General features: G+C 44.3%; 1 pseudogene; it reads right to left on the bottom strand.

Annotated features, from left to right (window-relative positions):
- Positions 1 to 3,673: 3,673 nt before the first annotated feature.
- On the bottom strand, positions 3,674 to 16,438 carry LOC104675520 (annotated as a pseudogene).
- Positions 16,439 to 16,773: the final 335 nt, after the last annotated feature.

The following is a 16,773-nucleotide window of genomic DNA, read 5'->3' as shown; positions in this document are numbered from 1 at the left end:
ATGTGGGGAGAGGGCCAGGAAGGCTTCAGAGTGGGATTGAAATTCAAGCCGATTTGAGTATGAGGAGGGAACAGCTTTGTCATTCTGGGTTACTGCGTCATCTCAGGAAGCCGATTCCTTAGAGATACAGTGGAGATGATCATACTTATCTCAGAAGAAACACCTATGTGGAAAGTGTGAGGATTTGCCAAGAAAAACATCCTGGACCCCCACTGGACCAGGCCTGGTCCTTCTGCCCCTGTCTGCTGGCTGGAGCTCCAGCCCACCACCAGGCACCCTCCTGCCCCTCCTGGGGTTGGCAGAGGGTTCACGTACCTCTGAGTGCCAGCCAGAGAAGAAACTTTAACTGTCCTGGGTCTCCCAGCATCTGTTCCCAGTTTCCCCTGACCACAGGCTGAAGGTGTTTTAGCAAAGACAAGGCAGGTGAATCCTCAAGTTGAAAACAGATCTGGACTGAGGGCAGGATGGGGTGAACACAATCACTACTTTTATTTGTCCTCCCACTGAGGATCATACTCCGGTCTCTCACATGGATGCGGGGGAAGCCAGTCCAGGGAGCACAGCCGAGAGGCAGCCCAGGCTTAGTCAGAGCCACTGACCGTGGGCGAGGCTCCTGCTCTTCAGGGAGCTGCCTTCTGGCCTCTAAGGCCGATCCGCCTGGGCCACTCTGCGGTCACAACTCCAGAAGACAGGAGGCAGGAAGAGGAAGGCTCTACTCTCCTTATCCACAGGGTTGTCTGTGCTGCTGGCCTGTCCCTGTTCCCAAATAGGAGCAGATGCACGACAATACCTCAATAAATATCCCTGTGGATTCAGTCTGAACTTAATTCATTTCCACACACCTGGCGTGAATGGTACCCCGGGCAGGACAGAGACAAATGAGGCACTGAAATCAATGCCACGACATTCAGGCCAGAAGTGTTGGTAACCTGGGCCCCCTGGCTGTCCCCTGCGGTGCCCCGAGCTGCTCCTGTCCTTAGCCCAGTGCCCACCTTCAGAACAGGTGGCCAAAAAAAATCCCATCTGCAGGCACTCGGGGGGGGCGGGGGGGGGGGGGGGGCAGCGCGCCCCCGCGTGGTAGGTGTTGGTATTACCGGGATGCCTGCCTGGCCCAGGCCTTTCAGGCTTTGAAAAAGAGCGTTTTGGGGACTCTGTCTTAGAGCCACGCCAGGACTTTTTAGGACTGAGTTCAATCCTGTACAGACGGGGACAGGATGCTATGGAGATCTGCCCAGTATCCCAGAGGAGCGGAACAAGAATGTGAGCCCTAGTTTTGGGGGCTCACTTCGTCTCTGGGCTGATCCAGTCAGATTCATTCTCCGGCCTCACAGAGACACTTTACATTGAAAAAAAGAAAAAGAAAAAACAGTCAAAAAGTAAACAAAAATTAAAAAGGGAACAGAGCAACTCCGGAGCTCGCCCCTGAGGACTCCAGGAGCCTGCGCCAGCCTTCCCTCCCCTCGCCTCCCCCCTTCCCCTCCCCTCCCCTCCCCTCCCCTCCCTTCCCTTCCCCTTCCCCTTCCCCTTCCCCTCCCCTTCCCCTTCCCCTTCCCCTTCCGCTTCCCTTCCCTTCCCCTTCCGCTTCCCCTTCCCCTTCCCCTTCCCCTTCCCCTTCCCCTTCCCTTCCCTTCATGTTTACTTCCGGAAAGCCTCAGCGAACACTCCCAGGCAGCCTGTTTTGTGCTGGGCAATGCCATAGGTACCAGTTTTTTACCATTCCTGACAGGTGCACAAACACTTCCTTTGGAGAAGTTTTACTTAAGAAGGAGATAACGTTTTCCACAATTTAGATCAGCCCAGGACCAGGGTCCACCTTAAAAATATTCAATAATACAGCCCAGGGCCCATGCGAGTGCCCTGCTGGCCGGCCCTGGACTCTGCGGAGGGCTCCCTGGGGGTTCTCACCTGCACCACCCTGGCAGGGAGGAACGGGGTTCCCATCCTCCCCCCACCTCACCTGGTGGAGACCCCGTAGGTCCTCGGGTGAGGCTCTGCTTCCACACCCACAGGCTGCTGTGCTCTGATGGAGTCTGAGATTGAGCCCAGCTCCTTCATTTCATTTCTGAGGAAGATGAGGCCAAGAGAAGGGGCTGCTGTCTAACAGCACCTGCCCAGAAGTCCCATCCTCATGGAACCAGGCTCCAGCCCCCCAGTGCGCCTTCATGTTATTTTGTGTTTCTGGTACACAGATGTGCTGGTGTGGGTTGGTGGCACTCCTGCCTGAGAATGTGCCTGCCTGTTCTGAGGCATGGACGTTTGCTGCGTTTCACTCTGAGTCAAGGCTAATAGGGGCCAATGCCCTTAAGGAAGTCATTCCCTTCAGGAACGGAACAATGGCTCTTCCCTCTAGAGGCATGACAGAGCGCCCTGCAGAGGTGCCTGTGCCTAAGAGACACTTACTCTGTGCATTTCCAGGGCTCCGTCTGATTGTATTTAGAAGAGAGGAAAAGCAAGAGTGAGTTTAGAAGAGGCTGTGAGAGGTCAAAGGCATGATGCCAAATATTCATTGCAACCTGAGCTGGGATTTGAGACTGGGCCCCCAAAGTGCACATTCTAGGGGGCTCTTTGGAGCAGCTCGGCTCATTCAGCAGCACACCGGACTCAGGCAGCGACACAAACAGGGACACAGAGCATCTTCCCAAGCCCCCTGTCAGTCGGGAGAAAGCTTGGCATGTGGTCTCTACCTCTCAGCACGTTTGTTTTTATTATGTTTTACATTCCTTACCTGTAATTAGTATTCACTACACTTGGAATTAGTATTCAACAAATTCAAGCAGGATCCAGAGAAAGGCAAAAGGCAGCTAAGCATTCTGGAATCTCCATGAGCAGGGGCCCTGCCTTGCTCCAATTGCACAGAAATATGTTTTTTAGAAGGAACATAGAAGAATGAATGCTGGCTGATAGGCACACCGAGAACGCCATTTATGAATTGCTAGCCTGGAGGAAATGTGCTTCACCTGATGAGTTTCATTTTTCTTTCATTCCTAAAATGGACCTGCTTGCACCTTATTATACACACTATCAGTTTGTTGTATTAATCAATTGAAATAGCCTAAGAGTAAATGCTTGAAAACAATACAATCCCAACAAAATGTGACCTATTGGTGTTACTGCTTGAGGAGGCATAAAGGGAAAAGGGATAAGGTGTATTACCAGTTGGGTGAATAAGCAGAAGTCTAGTGCTGGGTGTGGTAAGAAAGATGTCATCAGATGGAAAACAGAGCAGCAGACTGGTTGCATTTATGTCCCTCTGAAAATCAGTTTGGAGCTTGGTTTCTGGTCTATTACCATCTCCAGGTAATTAAGAGATATTCCCTTGACTGGGAAAGGAAAGTGGAATATCACGAAATTCTGAAACCCCTTTGAAAAGGCAGTACTTGGGAGGCTGAGGCAGGAGAATGGCGTGAATCCGGGAGGCGGAGCTTGCAGTGAGCTGAGATCCGGCCACTGCACTACAGCCTGGTGACAGAGCGAGACTCCGTCTCAAAAAAAAAAAAAAAAAAAGAAAAGAAAAGGCAGTACATGGAGAAGTAAGGAAGTTAAAAAAAATTATTTTATCAGCTCTTCACCTTTGGTACTAAATTCATTCAACAAATATTTATTGAACACCTACTACAAGCCACACATTCCTTTAAGCCTTTGGGATACTTCAAGATCCCTGCCTTCCAGGAGCTTATATTTTAGATTCCAGATCTGCCATCTGTCTTTGGCTTCTCTTTTCCTTCTTCATCTGTATTTGATACGCAACACCTATTCCAGGGATCAGAGCAAATGTCACGCTTTTTCTCACCAGAATGGCAGAAAAAAAGTCTGCAGGTCCCTTGCTGCATAAGGCAGATGGTATTTCTAATTCCCGGTGGAACATCCCCTATGGATAGAACAGAAGAGAGTTGACATTTAACTCATATAGTGCAGAGAATAGGAGATGACCCCAGCCCACAGCCAAGGATTACTGTATTCTGACAATGCTAAGTACTTTTGGACAAGTCCCAATGTAACCGAACTTTGGCTTCTTAGCTTTAAAACACGAACGATAATTTATATCTGATATGTTGCCAGGAGGATGACAGGGTGTGTTGTATGCATGCTCACCTGGCCCATCTAGGCCCTAAAAAGCCCATGAAGCTCTTAAATCAGGGGGCCTCGAGCCTCCTGGTGAGAGATGTGCACTAGAAGGAAGCAAAGGGAGTTTTGGAAAACAGAAGTGGTCCAGAATGGGACAGGTCTTGGTCTCTAAGGAAATTAGAAGTATTAACCCATTCTCAGCTTATGGCCCAATTTTTAGTTTTATGTCCTACAATGAAAAGGAGGAAATAAAACCTCTCTCCTCACCAGGACTTGTGGGCTTGTAAGTCATGAATGACTACCTGAATTTTTTTATAACAACAGGACATTGTGCAAGAGATGGTTGAAAGAAAGATCTTACTTATGTCAGATCTGAAATGCCACGTGCAATGACTTTAAACAGCAGCGGCAGCAGCAACAACAACAACAACAACAACACAGTGTTGGTCTTGCGTGATTATGAAAACACTCTTGCACAACATCCAACCTCCAAACGGGGTCTAATCTCTGAGTCTGTATCACTGCAGCCCTGTCACAGCCTGGAGCAGAGAGCAAAGTGAAGAAAGTGGGGGGTCCATCTTTAGTCAAGACAGAAGAGGCCCCAGCCTGGAAGCGTGGAGACCTGGATTCTGGTCTTACGTCTTCCAATATCTCATTATGTCTCCCTAGACAACTCATTTAACTGGTTACACTTCAGCTTGCCCATCTGTAAAATGAGGTATATGAGCAAGCAGGGGGACTATTATAAGTTTGAAGACCTACTATGCCCATAATTATTCATTGCACAGTGGTAAATTAACACTTTCTCTGGACTTTGGTTTTCTTTTTGTAGACTATGCGGCTGCTATAGATGATCTCTGATTCCCTTCCAGCTCTGACATTTGTATGACTGTAACTTCCTTCTGAAAACTTTTCTCAGACTGCAGTGAGTGCTTCTCACTTGTATCACAGCAAACATACCCATTTGTCTTGTGTCAAGATCCTTGTAACACTTATTTAGCTTTTAAAAATAACTTCACAGGGGAGACCAAAATTGTCCAAGGCTGAGCCCCCCTGTGGCCCACCTGCACTCACTAACCACATACAGACACACCTCCACGCTGTCCACACAGACACACACATAAATGGAATTCCTGCACGACCTTCCCCAGGGCTAACTAGGAGACATTTACCTGAGTTTGTTTGGACCAAACAGAAGAGAACAGCAAATAGAAAAAAGACCTTCATGTTTTAAGGTCGTTGAACCTCCCTGCCCTCTCGTGAAGGAGAGCAAATATGATGAATGACAGAATGAAATCGAGCGGAGAAGACACAAAGTGGGACATTTATAGGTTTTTGGGAATACTGATCAGAATGAGCATATTTATCTGCTCTACTGAGTAAGGCTGTGGGCAGAGGTTACTGACTACTCTTCCCTTTCTGCCTAAAAATAGACTGGCTTCCTGATATTCAGAGAAGCAGGGATCTACCAAGAATTCCATATACGGATGTTGAAGAGGAAAGTGAACCAACATTGAGGTGTGGCTACTGAGTGCCAAGCGCTGTGCTAGGTGCTAGAGACATGGTTGTGTAAAGATGTATTTTCTGCCTTCAGAAAGCTGCGGTGTCCACCACAGTTAAGCCGATAAATAGCTTATTTCCCAGCAACATGACTCCCACCTACCAACAGAAACATAGGCCCATGTGCATCAGGAGACATGTGCATGAACGTTCACTGTAGCACAGTTCCTTGCAGCCAAGAGAATGCAACCAAATAGTGTATTATGACAACAATAAAACACATAATGTATTTCCACACCACAACAAGAATAGAAAAACAAGAAGATGCGTACAACAACGTGAATGAACCTCACAAACGCTATGCTGAAAGAAAAAAAAAAAAACAGAGACAATGTACCACATTATTCCACAAATTTGGCAAAATTCATCTATTTGTGAAAAGCCAGGATGTTGTCTACTCTGGGGGAAGAGGACAGGGTCTTCTCTCTTTGATGAAGTTATCCCCTGTTGGAGGTGACAGTCTAGTGAGGAATGCAGAGAGTCCCTGGGGACTGCAGGGCTGTGTCATCCTGGGCTGGATGCCCGGGGTTGTGAAAACAGAGTCTGCAAGGACACGATTTTTTGTGTGGGTTTATGTAACGTGTGGTATTAAAACACACAGTTGATGAAGCTGCGCATTTTGCCCCTATTTGATTTTAGTCCCAGGGTCACTTAGATTTATTTTCCTTAAAATTCTCTTAAGCATAAGGGGAAAGTGAAAAGGATGTCTTCTATCCCCCTGGGCTTCATAACAATTGCTATTAGCTTCTTATTCATCCTTCCAGAGGTGTCCCACATATACAGAAGCAGAGATGAATCCACACCCCATTTTTATGTAGGCAATAACAGACTCTAGATATTATTCTGGCCTTGCCTATATGAATATCTTGCAGAGCTTTGTTATTCTTCAGAGCATCTTCATCATGTTTCTGCAAGCTGTCTTCTGCCTTCTTTAACCTCTGTACAACAACCATATCTCACCATGAATCTTACCTAAACATGGATTTCGAAAAAGAGACATCAAGCAGTGGCCTTGGACTTTCTGCATGGGTGAACAGTGCGAGCATGCCAAAGAGGCAGAGGCTAGGTGTTCATTTTGAACTTTCCATCTCTGGAGAGATTAAGCAGGACAACGTGCCCTGGCAGGGGTTCTGTGATTCACAGACCTTTCTGTACCTTGCAAAAGCACCTTTGAAGTTAGGACTTTAGGGGAAATTGGGCACTCCAAGCTGCTTTTGACCCTCTGCCAAAAAAAAAAAAAAAAAAAAAGGTTACCTTAAATGTTAGCCATGTACTAAGTAATTGTAAAATAGTTATGAATATTTGTGAGGGTCCAGCTCAGTACATTAAAAAATTGATTAAAATGTGAAATTCTTTCTCTGTGGAGCATTTGTTCTGAAGATATCTCTGAAATCACTCATTTAAAAAAAAAAAGAAAAGCAGTTTCATTTGCCCCTTAGGGAAATTGGCTTCCACACCAAAATGATACCCTAACTTCAAGGATCCCAAGGAATAATGATAACTCTGAATGTATCCTGTGCATGGACAAAGTGGCTGTACGATACATGAATAATTGTTTGATAAAAACACTGAGTGTGTATATTCAAAAATTTGAGTCATTTTTTAAAAGTCACTAAGATGACTTATAGATAAAACAATAAAATGCATATTTTATACTTTATATTCATTCTTTCTATTTATACTACACCTTATTTGGAAAGGATCCAAGGTAAAGCTGGATGGCATATTTTTTCTAGCCGTACAGTCACTAATCAAATCATTGTGAAATTATAGTTTAGAAAATTTCTGTATAGTTTGGAAACAATAGACTATGTTGGAAAATAAACTCATGTGGGGGAGAAATAAATTAATAATATCAAATTTTATCACATACCTTCTCCTCCAGACTTGAATCAATTTCCAAATCACAGATCCAGAAAGCAAATCCCCAAGGAACTATTTCGTGGATAATTCTGAAGAATAAGGCATATCATTTCAAATGAATCAAAATAGAAAATCAACCTTATTGGCTAATTTTGTTAATATCTGGTCATAGGCTCATAGGTTCATCTAATTGCAGAGTTGAAAGGAAATGGAGTTCAATTTGTCTCTACATACAAGATAATTATTCTGATGCGCATCATACTCAGGAATGGAAAAGAAGAGTGTAAGGAGAAGAGAGGAAAAATACATTTGGGTTTGCAAACACTTGAAAGTAGAAAAAATGTTTTTATATTTTAAAAAATCTTGATACAATTCAACAACAAAAAGGCAAACAACACATTTAAAAATGGACGAAGGACTTAAATAGATTTTTCCAAAGAAGAAATTCAAATGGCCAGCAAGCACACGAAAGATGCTCAATGTCATTAGTCATTAGAAAAATGCAAATCAAAACCACAATGAGATATCACTTCACATCTACTAGGATGGTCATAAAAAAAAAATAAAACTTCAGAAGCAGTGGCTCACACCTGTAATCCCAGCACTTTGAGAGGCCAAGGTGGGCGGATCACAAGGTCAGGAGTTCCAGACCAGCATATCCAATATGGTGAAACCCTGTCTCTACTAAAAATACAAAACTTAGCGAGGCAATTAGCCGGGCGTGGTGGTAGGCACCTGTAGTCCCAGATACTCGGGAGACTGAGGCAGGAGAATCGCTTGAACCCCGGAGGCGGAAGTTGCAGTGAGCCGAGATGGCGCCACTGCACTCTAGCCTGGGCGACAGAGCGAGACTCCGTCTCAAAACGAAACAAAACAAAACAAAATTTCCGAAAACAGCAAGCGTTGGTGAGGATGTGGAGCAATTGTAACCTTCATATGTTGCTGGTGGGAATGTACAGTGGTGCAGCTGCTGTGGAAAAGTCTGGCATTTCCTCAGGAAGTTAAACAACATGAGTTCCCAATATGGCGTAGCAATTCGACTCCTAGGTGTATACATACAAGCAGTGAAAATAGGTGTTCAAACAACAGCTTGTACATGAGTGTAGTGTTCATAGTAGAATTAGTCACAACTGTCAATGGTGGAAGCAATGCAAATGTGCATCAGTTGATGAATGCATAAGCAAAGTGTGGCACGTCCATACAATGCAATATTATTTGGTCACAAAAGGAAAAGAAGTACTGCCACATTCTCCAATATGGAGGAACCTTGAAAATCTCAGATTAAGTAAAATAGGCTAGGCACAAAATACCACATATTGTATAATTTAATATATATGAAATGTGTACAGCTGGCAAATCCAGTGGCTGCTTACTGGTGTCTCCTTTCGGGATGATGAAAAAGCTAGCTGGGGATTCTCCCCACTTGTTTATCCTCATGGACAATGCTAATGTTACTCCTCTTGTCCAGAGATTTTTTTTTTTTTTTTTTTTTTTGGTCTTTCAAGAAAGAGGCAGGGTTTGTGTTAATGAATTTAATCTCTCTTTATGAAGGCAGACTAACTTTCCATTTTGGTCTTATTATTTGTTTCCATTTTGGTCTTATCAACTAAGGGAGATTCCCTGGGTGCAGAAGGTCATTTTCCATGACCCAAAGAGGTAAGAATAAGCCAGGTGAGAGCAGGTCAACCCTGCAGGGTTGCAGTGACCACCACATGTAGGGACAGGAAGCAAAGATTAGAAGTGACCGTTATTTATGTCATGCGAGGTGCAATGGGGTAGAATTGACTGAGCCTGCCCACCGGTCCCTTGCCCTGCAGACCTCAGGCATTGAGGAGAAGACAGGTTTCCTGATGACAGAGACGCTCTGGGCAATGGATGAGTCAGAAGGATCACATCCCAGGGAAGGCTACTGGGGTGCAGGGGAGGGAAAGACACTGGGCGGAAGGTGGGTGTGCAGAGCGGAATACAAGGCAGTCAGGTGTGCTGCAGTGGGTTCTGAGACAGCCTCCAGCAAGCACCTGTCTAAGGACCTCTTCCCACTGCGGTACAGCTGGTGGCCATAAAACGTCAGCAGGGCTCCGGGGCCTGTACTAAAAAGCTGCCGTGAGAAGAACAAAGAATGCATAACTAATGGAATTGATGACTCAGGACTGACCTTGAGAACCCGTTATATTTATTCAGTTGTCTCCAAGCAGGATGGCAAATTATTTTTTTTAATGACTGTAATTTTTATTTATTTTTATTTTATTTTACTTTAAATTCTGGGATACATGTGCAGAACGTGCAAGTTTGTTACATAGATATGCACGTGCCATGGTGGTTTGCTGCACCTATCAACCTGTCATCTATGTTCTAACCCCGCATGCATTAGGTATTTATCCTAATGCTCTCCCTCCCCTTGTTCCCAACCCAGCACTGCAAATATTATAATACCAAAGAATGAGAGGCAAATAAAATCAGTTTCTACCTCTCTTTTATGAATCCCAGATAGGCTCCAAAATCTCTCTGGGTAATATGCTTTAATGTCATATCATCTTTTTAAAAATTTTTTATTTATTTTTTACTCACCACTATACAAACAAGGAGTCTTATCATCTTACTGCCCAGGAAGTGCTTTCTTATGTTAAATCTGTGAGTTTCTGGGTGCAACTTAAGTCTACAACAGAATGTCTTTGCCTATAATTAAGGGATATATTTGTAAACACATATATACTTATTTTTAGGCACATTAATTTTGTTCTTACAAATGTATATTTAAATTTTAAGAGTAATTCAATAACTTGGTGGTATTTTTAAAGGTATAAATGTCTAAAAATCGCCAACAATTTTAACATTAGAAGCTTTATTGTTTTTGAACATACTTCTCACAGTTAATTTTATATCGAATATGTGAACATTGGTATCATAATTTTTAGGACAGATACGTATTTTGAAAATGTTATGCATTTTAATGGTTTTTCACTGTGTTATATTTATGATACCTAAGGAATATGTAATATCTCTGAGTAGATGTATTATACTTTGCTGATACAGTGCTCTATTTTGAATATTTTAGAGTTTTTTAGGTTTCTCAATTTTTTTTATTTCCTAGGATAATTTCTGAGCAGAATAACTGAAACAATGGGAATAAGTATTTTATGTCTTACATACATATTAAGATTTCTTTACGAAGAGGTTATTTAAATTACCACTGCTTCTGATTTTGTATGTAAGTACTAGTTTCACATACTTTCATTATCGCTGGGTGTCAGCCCCGTGTGAGTGTGCCCGTATGTAAGTTGATTAAGGAACATCTTTGTTCAGAAAAAAAGCCTGGAAAGGTGTCATGTAAAGGGCTCTGTGTACCTAGCTTTTTCCTTTGCTGAGCCCTGGGATCCTGATTGTTACCCAGATACTTGTATTTAGGTTGGTGCAAAACTAATCGTGGTTTTGACCATTATTTTCAATGGCAAAAACTGCAATTAGTTTTGTAGCAACTTCATAAATAACAATATTTGCAGGAATTTTTAATTTATGGGAATTAAAGAAAGCTGCAAAGAGAATAATGAGCTCAAAGTGTTGTGCTGTGCAGTTTATTATTAATTAACTTGAGTTTAAAGTAATTACCACTGATGAAGATTTTACGGACAGGTTAGGCAAATATCATTATTTCTTCCCTATGTATTTATTAAAGATATCCATGAAACTTCTTTTAAGTAGAGATACTCTACAGAAAATTTTAAGACAAACAGCAGATTCTACCCACATTGATTCTTTGCCACCTCTCAAGCCTACCCTACCAAAGCAATCCTCCACAGCTGGTCTGAGTGAGCAAGTAGATGTTAGCAGTCAGTGTAAAACTAGCAGAAGTGAAATCAGCACTTTTAAAAACTGGAAGAGACTTAACTGAACTGGAATATGTGCTATGTCAATGGAAAAATACAGTTTTTAAAAAATCAATGTGTATTCCTAATGAGATTTGAGAAACTATGGTCAGCAAAATGAGAATTAGGTCCCATGAGAAAGTCACACGTTGAGAAAGAAAGACTACTTGCAAATATAAGACTCTTCAAAAATAAATAAAAATCTAATGACTGAACCTCAAAATCCAAAAATAGCAAAAAAAAAAAAAAAAAAAAAAAATAGAAGGGCTCTACAGAAAGAGAAACTGATATAAAAATAAATATCTGCAAAGTAGAGAACAAAAGGGAAAAGCATGAAAATTATGGTTGAAAGATAATGAGAGGATATTTCAAGGATAACTGGGGTTTAAGCAGGAGGCATTCCAGAGAAAAGGAAGAGAATTGATGGAGGAAATAATATGTAAGGTTAGATATAAAAGGAGCACATATACATGGATAAGAATAAAGTAGTAACCGGGCCGGGCACAGTGGTTCACGCCTGTAATCCCAGCACTTTGGGAGGCTGAGGTGGGCGGATCACCTGAGGTCAGGAGTTCAAGACCAGCCGGCAACAGGGAGAAACCCCATCTCTACTAGAAATACAAAATTAGCTGGGTGTGGTGGTGCACACCTGTAATCCCAGCTACTTAGGTAGGCTGAGGCAGGAGAATCGCTTGAACCCAGGAGGCAGAGGTTGCGGTGAGCTGAAATAGTGCCATTGCACTCCAGCCTGGGCAATAAGAGTGAAACTCCATCCAAAAATAAATAAATAAATAAATAAATAAATAAATAAATAAATAAAGTGTAACCCAATAAATTATTAAATTTTACAGAAGAGAAAATGATCAATAAACAAATGAAAAAATGCTCTACTACACAGTAATCAAGGATGTGCCAGACTGACGTCTGCAAGATGGTGGAATCAGAGGCTCCAGCCTTTCCTTCCTTTCACAGATACACCAAAGAAATAGCAACACACAGATCAGTTCTTGCTGAGAGAAAGCCAAAGACTAGTTGAAAGACTACTACACATCAAGCAACTGAGAAAATATTCATGTGAAAGAGGTGGGAAGAGCTGAGACACACTCCCAGCATAATCCCTATCCCAGGCATAGCACCTTACAATTAATCGGTAAGGAAGTCCCAACTCCTAGATTCTCCCTGAAGACTGAAGGCTTTGGACCACACATATAGTACCCTGACTTTTATGCTTCCCACCCAGGGATTTGGCTCCTAAATCGCCCAGCTTGGGGTTGATAGATCTGGCATCTGCAGGTCTCCCTAAACCACAGATGCCAAAGAGATGGTTGGACACAGATTTGCAAGCACTTTTGGCAGCTGTCTCCCTGGGCTCGGGCCAGAGCAGGCAGGCAAATGCCCACCTCCCGGCTTCTACCTGCAAGGGCTTTATCTACCCATTTTCCCATCTGCTGCCTGAGGGTTGACTTCTGGGTCTGCATCTGGGAGCCAAAGGGGCAGGGTAAACAGAAGACCTGTGGGAGCCTGAACAGAGGTATAGATAGGCACTGTGCCTGCTCCTCCCCACTAGCTCCAGCAAAACATCCAGGTCTCCAACTTCTCCCTAGAAGGAGAATACATCAAGCATAGTTTTATAGCTGCCACCTGGGGGACTGGCTCCTAAATCACTTATCTCTGGAAGTGAATGTGAGGCAGGAGAATTGCAGAGGAAACTGGAAGTTGGATAAAGGGCAGAACGAATAAAAGCAGAAACAGAAGCAAGGTGAAGGGGTGGGTGAGCAAGAAGCAATATAAGAGGCAGAAGTGAAGCAGCCAAAACAAAAAGTAAGATAAAGAAGAGAGCAAGGACCCCATGGCCAGCAAGATCCAGACCAAACCAGCAAGGGGCAGCTCTTCAGAGATAGGCATGCGCGTTAAAGAGAAAAAGTATCCTTAACAGGACCCCGTATGATAATCAGCTCATTAAAGCGCATGCATATGGATTGCATATCATGCATGTACTTAAAATTATAGGCTGGAGACAACACACAAGCCCGCAGAGGCTAAAGTAACTAAGCAACACACCTATCAATCAAAAGGCAAGCACCGCCTAAAGACAGCAGCCTTGCCAACAGAAGGAAAAAAAAAACACAAAAAAAGACCCAAGTACACCGAAGTCATGCTGATCCCACTTGGCAGAAGTCAGCCCACTCTCCCCTCTCCGGCAGTGTAATACTGTGCTTCACACACTTTTGCTGCTTGCTTTGCTCTTTGAGTATCACATCCAGTTCTTTGTTCAGGACACCAAAAGCCTGGAAATGCACAGCACCATCGGGTCATAGATGGGGCTCTGCGTTTTGTGTCTTCTAAGGCCACGAAAAACAAACGGGTAGTTTTAAAGGGGCACAAGAGGACTTCCAGTGGGTATTCTTCCAGGTTTAGCACAAAGAGAACAGGCCGTAACTCCCAGCTCCCAGTTTCTCCCCGGAAGGCATTTGCCTGCACACTCTCAGCCGCTGCTAGAGAACAGGGCTTGGAACCGGCCTGCATGTAGTTGCTGATGGGGCTGAGGGAGAATGGGTTTGACCACACACCTAACATCCTGACTACATTCCACAGTACTGAGAACAGAATGGACTCCATTGCACAGACCTAGAATAGAAGTAGGTGTTCAAAAATGGTTTTTAAATAAAATAACAAATTATTTGAATTCTTTCCAATGAAAGTTTATTATATCCACATTTACTAGCACAAATTGTGTGAGTTTGAAAATTCTGTTCGTGTCAAGCTATGTCGTCTTCTTTAAGATCACGGGTAGCATTTTTGTCATTTATTTTGCCACAAGAAAATATTTGAAAATATTTTGCCACAAGAAAATATTTGTCTGGCACAAGTGGCAATACCTCCGCTCCCCGCTGCTCAGACACTTCCGCAAAAAACCTGCACCTGAATGGACAGCGTGGCTCAGGAGAACAGGTAAGTGGCAGCGCTTTGTTTCTCTATCAGCGACATCGGTTTTAATGTAAACAGCACGCGTCTTTCTTTTTAGAGCAGTAGCCTACTTGCGTTTCCAGGTAATTACAGTATTCTTGACAGAAGCCTTCACTTCTCTTGCAGTCGACAATTTTTAAATCTGATGCAACTTCTGCATTAAAAAGAAAAAAAAAAAAATCCAACATTAGCTTCTTAAGACCATCTCCAGAATCAAACTGTGGTCATTTCAGCCCTGAGGGACAGGGTGGGGTGGCATGGATATGAAACAGCTGTCCATAGTTAATAGCGTCAAGTTCCAAACTAAAACATCAGCTCCAGGTGTATAGCTCTTCCCCGCTAAATCTCCTCTAACCAAAGGAAGGAATAATCCTGTCTTATAGGAATACTGTTAGACTAAATAACACCTGCCTGCTATTGCACCTGTTTATAGTTGTTGTGCAATAATCGAGTTTTCTTTTTCCCTTCCCTTGGGAGGAGATCCAGATGAATGAGTCCTTTGGAACTGAGGGCCAATTAGAAAGGGATGGGAGGTTGGGTAGGATGCTGCAGGTGTCAAATTCGGCAGGACTTTATTTGCTGGACGTCACAGCAATTTGCCAACACCCTCCTGTCTTTCTTACTCTTGCTCACTGAGCTGCTAACCTAGTTCTCCCTGTCTTACGATCAGCAATGAGCTTGGGGTTAAAGAAGCATCTTGGAAACTACAGGCTCCTCCAGGCGCTTCTGGATTTGTAACTGGTCCTGTCCGGGGGTTTGGGGGCTGACCAGAAGCCTGGCCCTTCTGGAATAGTCCAGAAGGGTGGCTGGAGACTCAATTGTCCCTTGAAATTTCCTGCTACCCCCTCGCCTGAGTAGACTGACAATACAGTCTATTCTCTGCCCCTATCCTCGGGAAGCATTTTCCAGACTGCAATGGACACCTGGCACTTAGCAGGTATTCAGTAAATTCCTGTGGGGTGGAACGACCTCCAAAGCTAACGGCATGGGGTTGCAACCCGGTAGAAAGCCACGTTTCCACCAGTGTCTCCTCTGGCTCCTGTTCTTGGAGGAAGTCAGCAATTAGACGTGGCCTCAGATAATTTGCCTTTTGGCCCCTCAAAACTTCCATGTTCCACGAGGCCCTCAGTGATCCAGCCCCAGGGGAAGCTGTGAGACCCCATGGCCTCCCTGACTGGCAGGGCAGCCCAACGCACCCACACCATGTCTTCCTCAAACAATGACTGCTCACCCACCCCGACCAGCACAGACACCTTCCCATCTATTTGTTCCCTTTACATCTCTCCAGTGGATGCACTTGTTTGCCGTGTTGGTCCCCGACTCACCTTGGTAAGGGGGGATGCGCCGTATTATGAGGTCCCGTTTCACTGGGTGGTGTAGCAGCTGAGACCCGTTTGTGCCTTGCCCAGTGGCTCCTTCCCAGAGTTCTCTGAGAGCCTCAGTGGCTGAGTGGTTAACATGTGTGGCTTGGGACAATCCTGTGCAAGTGGAAACACATGGCTGAGGATGCTCTGAGGCCTCCGCCTGGAAGACCCATCAGCATGAGGTATCTACACTCTACCAGGTGCGTGAGTGTGGGTGACTGGGTGGGGGAGTTGGGAGGGATGCTAGTGTTCCATGTGTGTGCACATTTGTGCACATGTGTTGTATGCACCTGTGTGTAGAGAGAGGAAAAGGTGAATGACGTGTAAGAAATGTATGCCCTGAGCAGTGAGTCTGAGCACCTCCTCAAAGCCAGCACAGCCAGAGAATTTATTTCAAGTGTCACTAATGCAGTTGTTAAGATTCCCTAAAATGTAATATTCTTCTCTGTAAGGGAAAGGGGAATGTTAAAAGGACAAGAAAATGGAGTCGGGGTGGGACCCTCTCCCCTGGGAAGCAAGTGCCATCAGCCAATTCAGAGTGCCATTTATGAACCCAGTTCAGAGACCCAAAGCTCCACCAGGAATGTGTGCTCCCAGGACTTTGTCTCTTCCTGCCCAGCCTGAACTCCCATACCCCAGGATGACCATTGCAGAGAGATTCTAGCACCCATGCCTGGGTCACTTTTCCATTTTACCTGGAAACAGCACAGCCACAAGGAGAAGGCTGGTGAAGAACGGGAGCAATTGTTGCCTCATATCTGCCAAGAGGACTGCAAGCCAGAAAGCACCCCGGGTGGGTGGGCAGGCAGCAGGGCTCCTTTGATGGAGTGGGGCTGTGTGTGTGGGCCCGGAGTGTGGGAAGAGCGACGCCCCAGAATGACTTCTCATTCTCAAAGGACAATGTGGACGTGCTACTATCCCACTGCTGGCGGAACAAACACTTGAGCCACGTATTTCAGGAAGTAATTAATATGCCTGAATGCCTTGGATGGGTTTGGTGAATAAGGAAGAACAGAGAGAGAGTAAGGAAGAACAGAGAGAGAGTAAGGAAGAACAGAGAGAAAGTAAGGAAGAACAGAGAGAGAGTAAGG

The sequence above is a fragment of the Rhinopithecus roxellana genome, chromosome 9 (assembly GCF_007565055.1).
Source record: "Rhinopithecus roxellana isolate Shanxi Qingling chromosome 9, ASM756505v1, whole genome shotgun sequence".
Lineage (NCBI taxonomy): Eukaryota > Metazoa > Chordata > Mammalia > Primates > Cercopithecidae > Rhinopithecus > Rhinopithecus roxellana.
The sequence above is the reverse complement of the archived record's forward strand: the minus strand, read 5'-3'. Positions and strand labels throughout refer to the sequence as shown.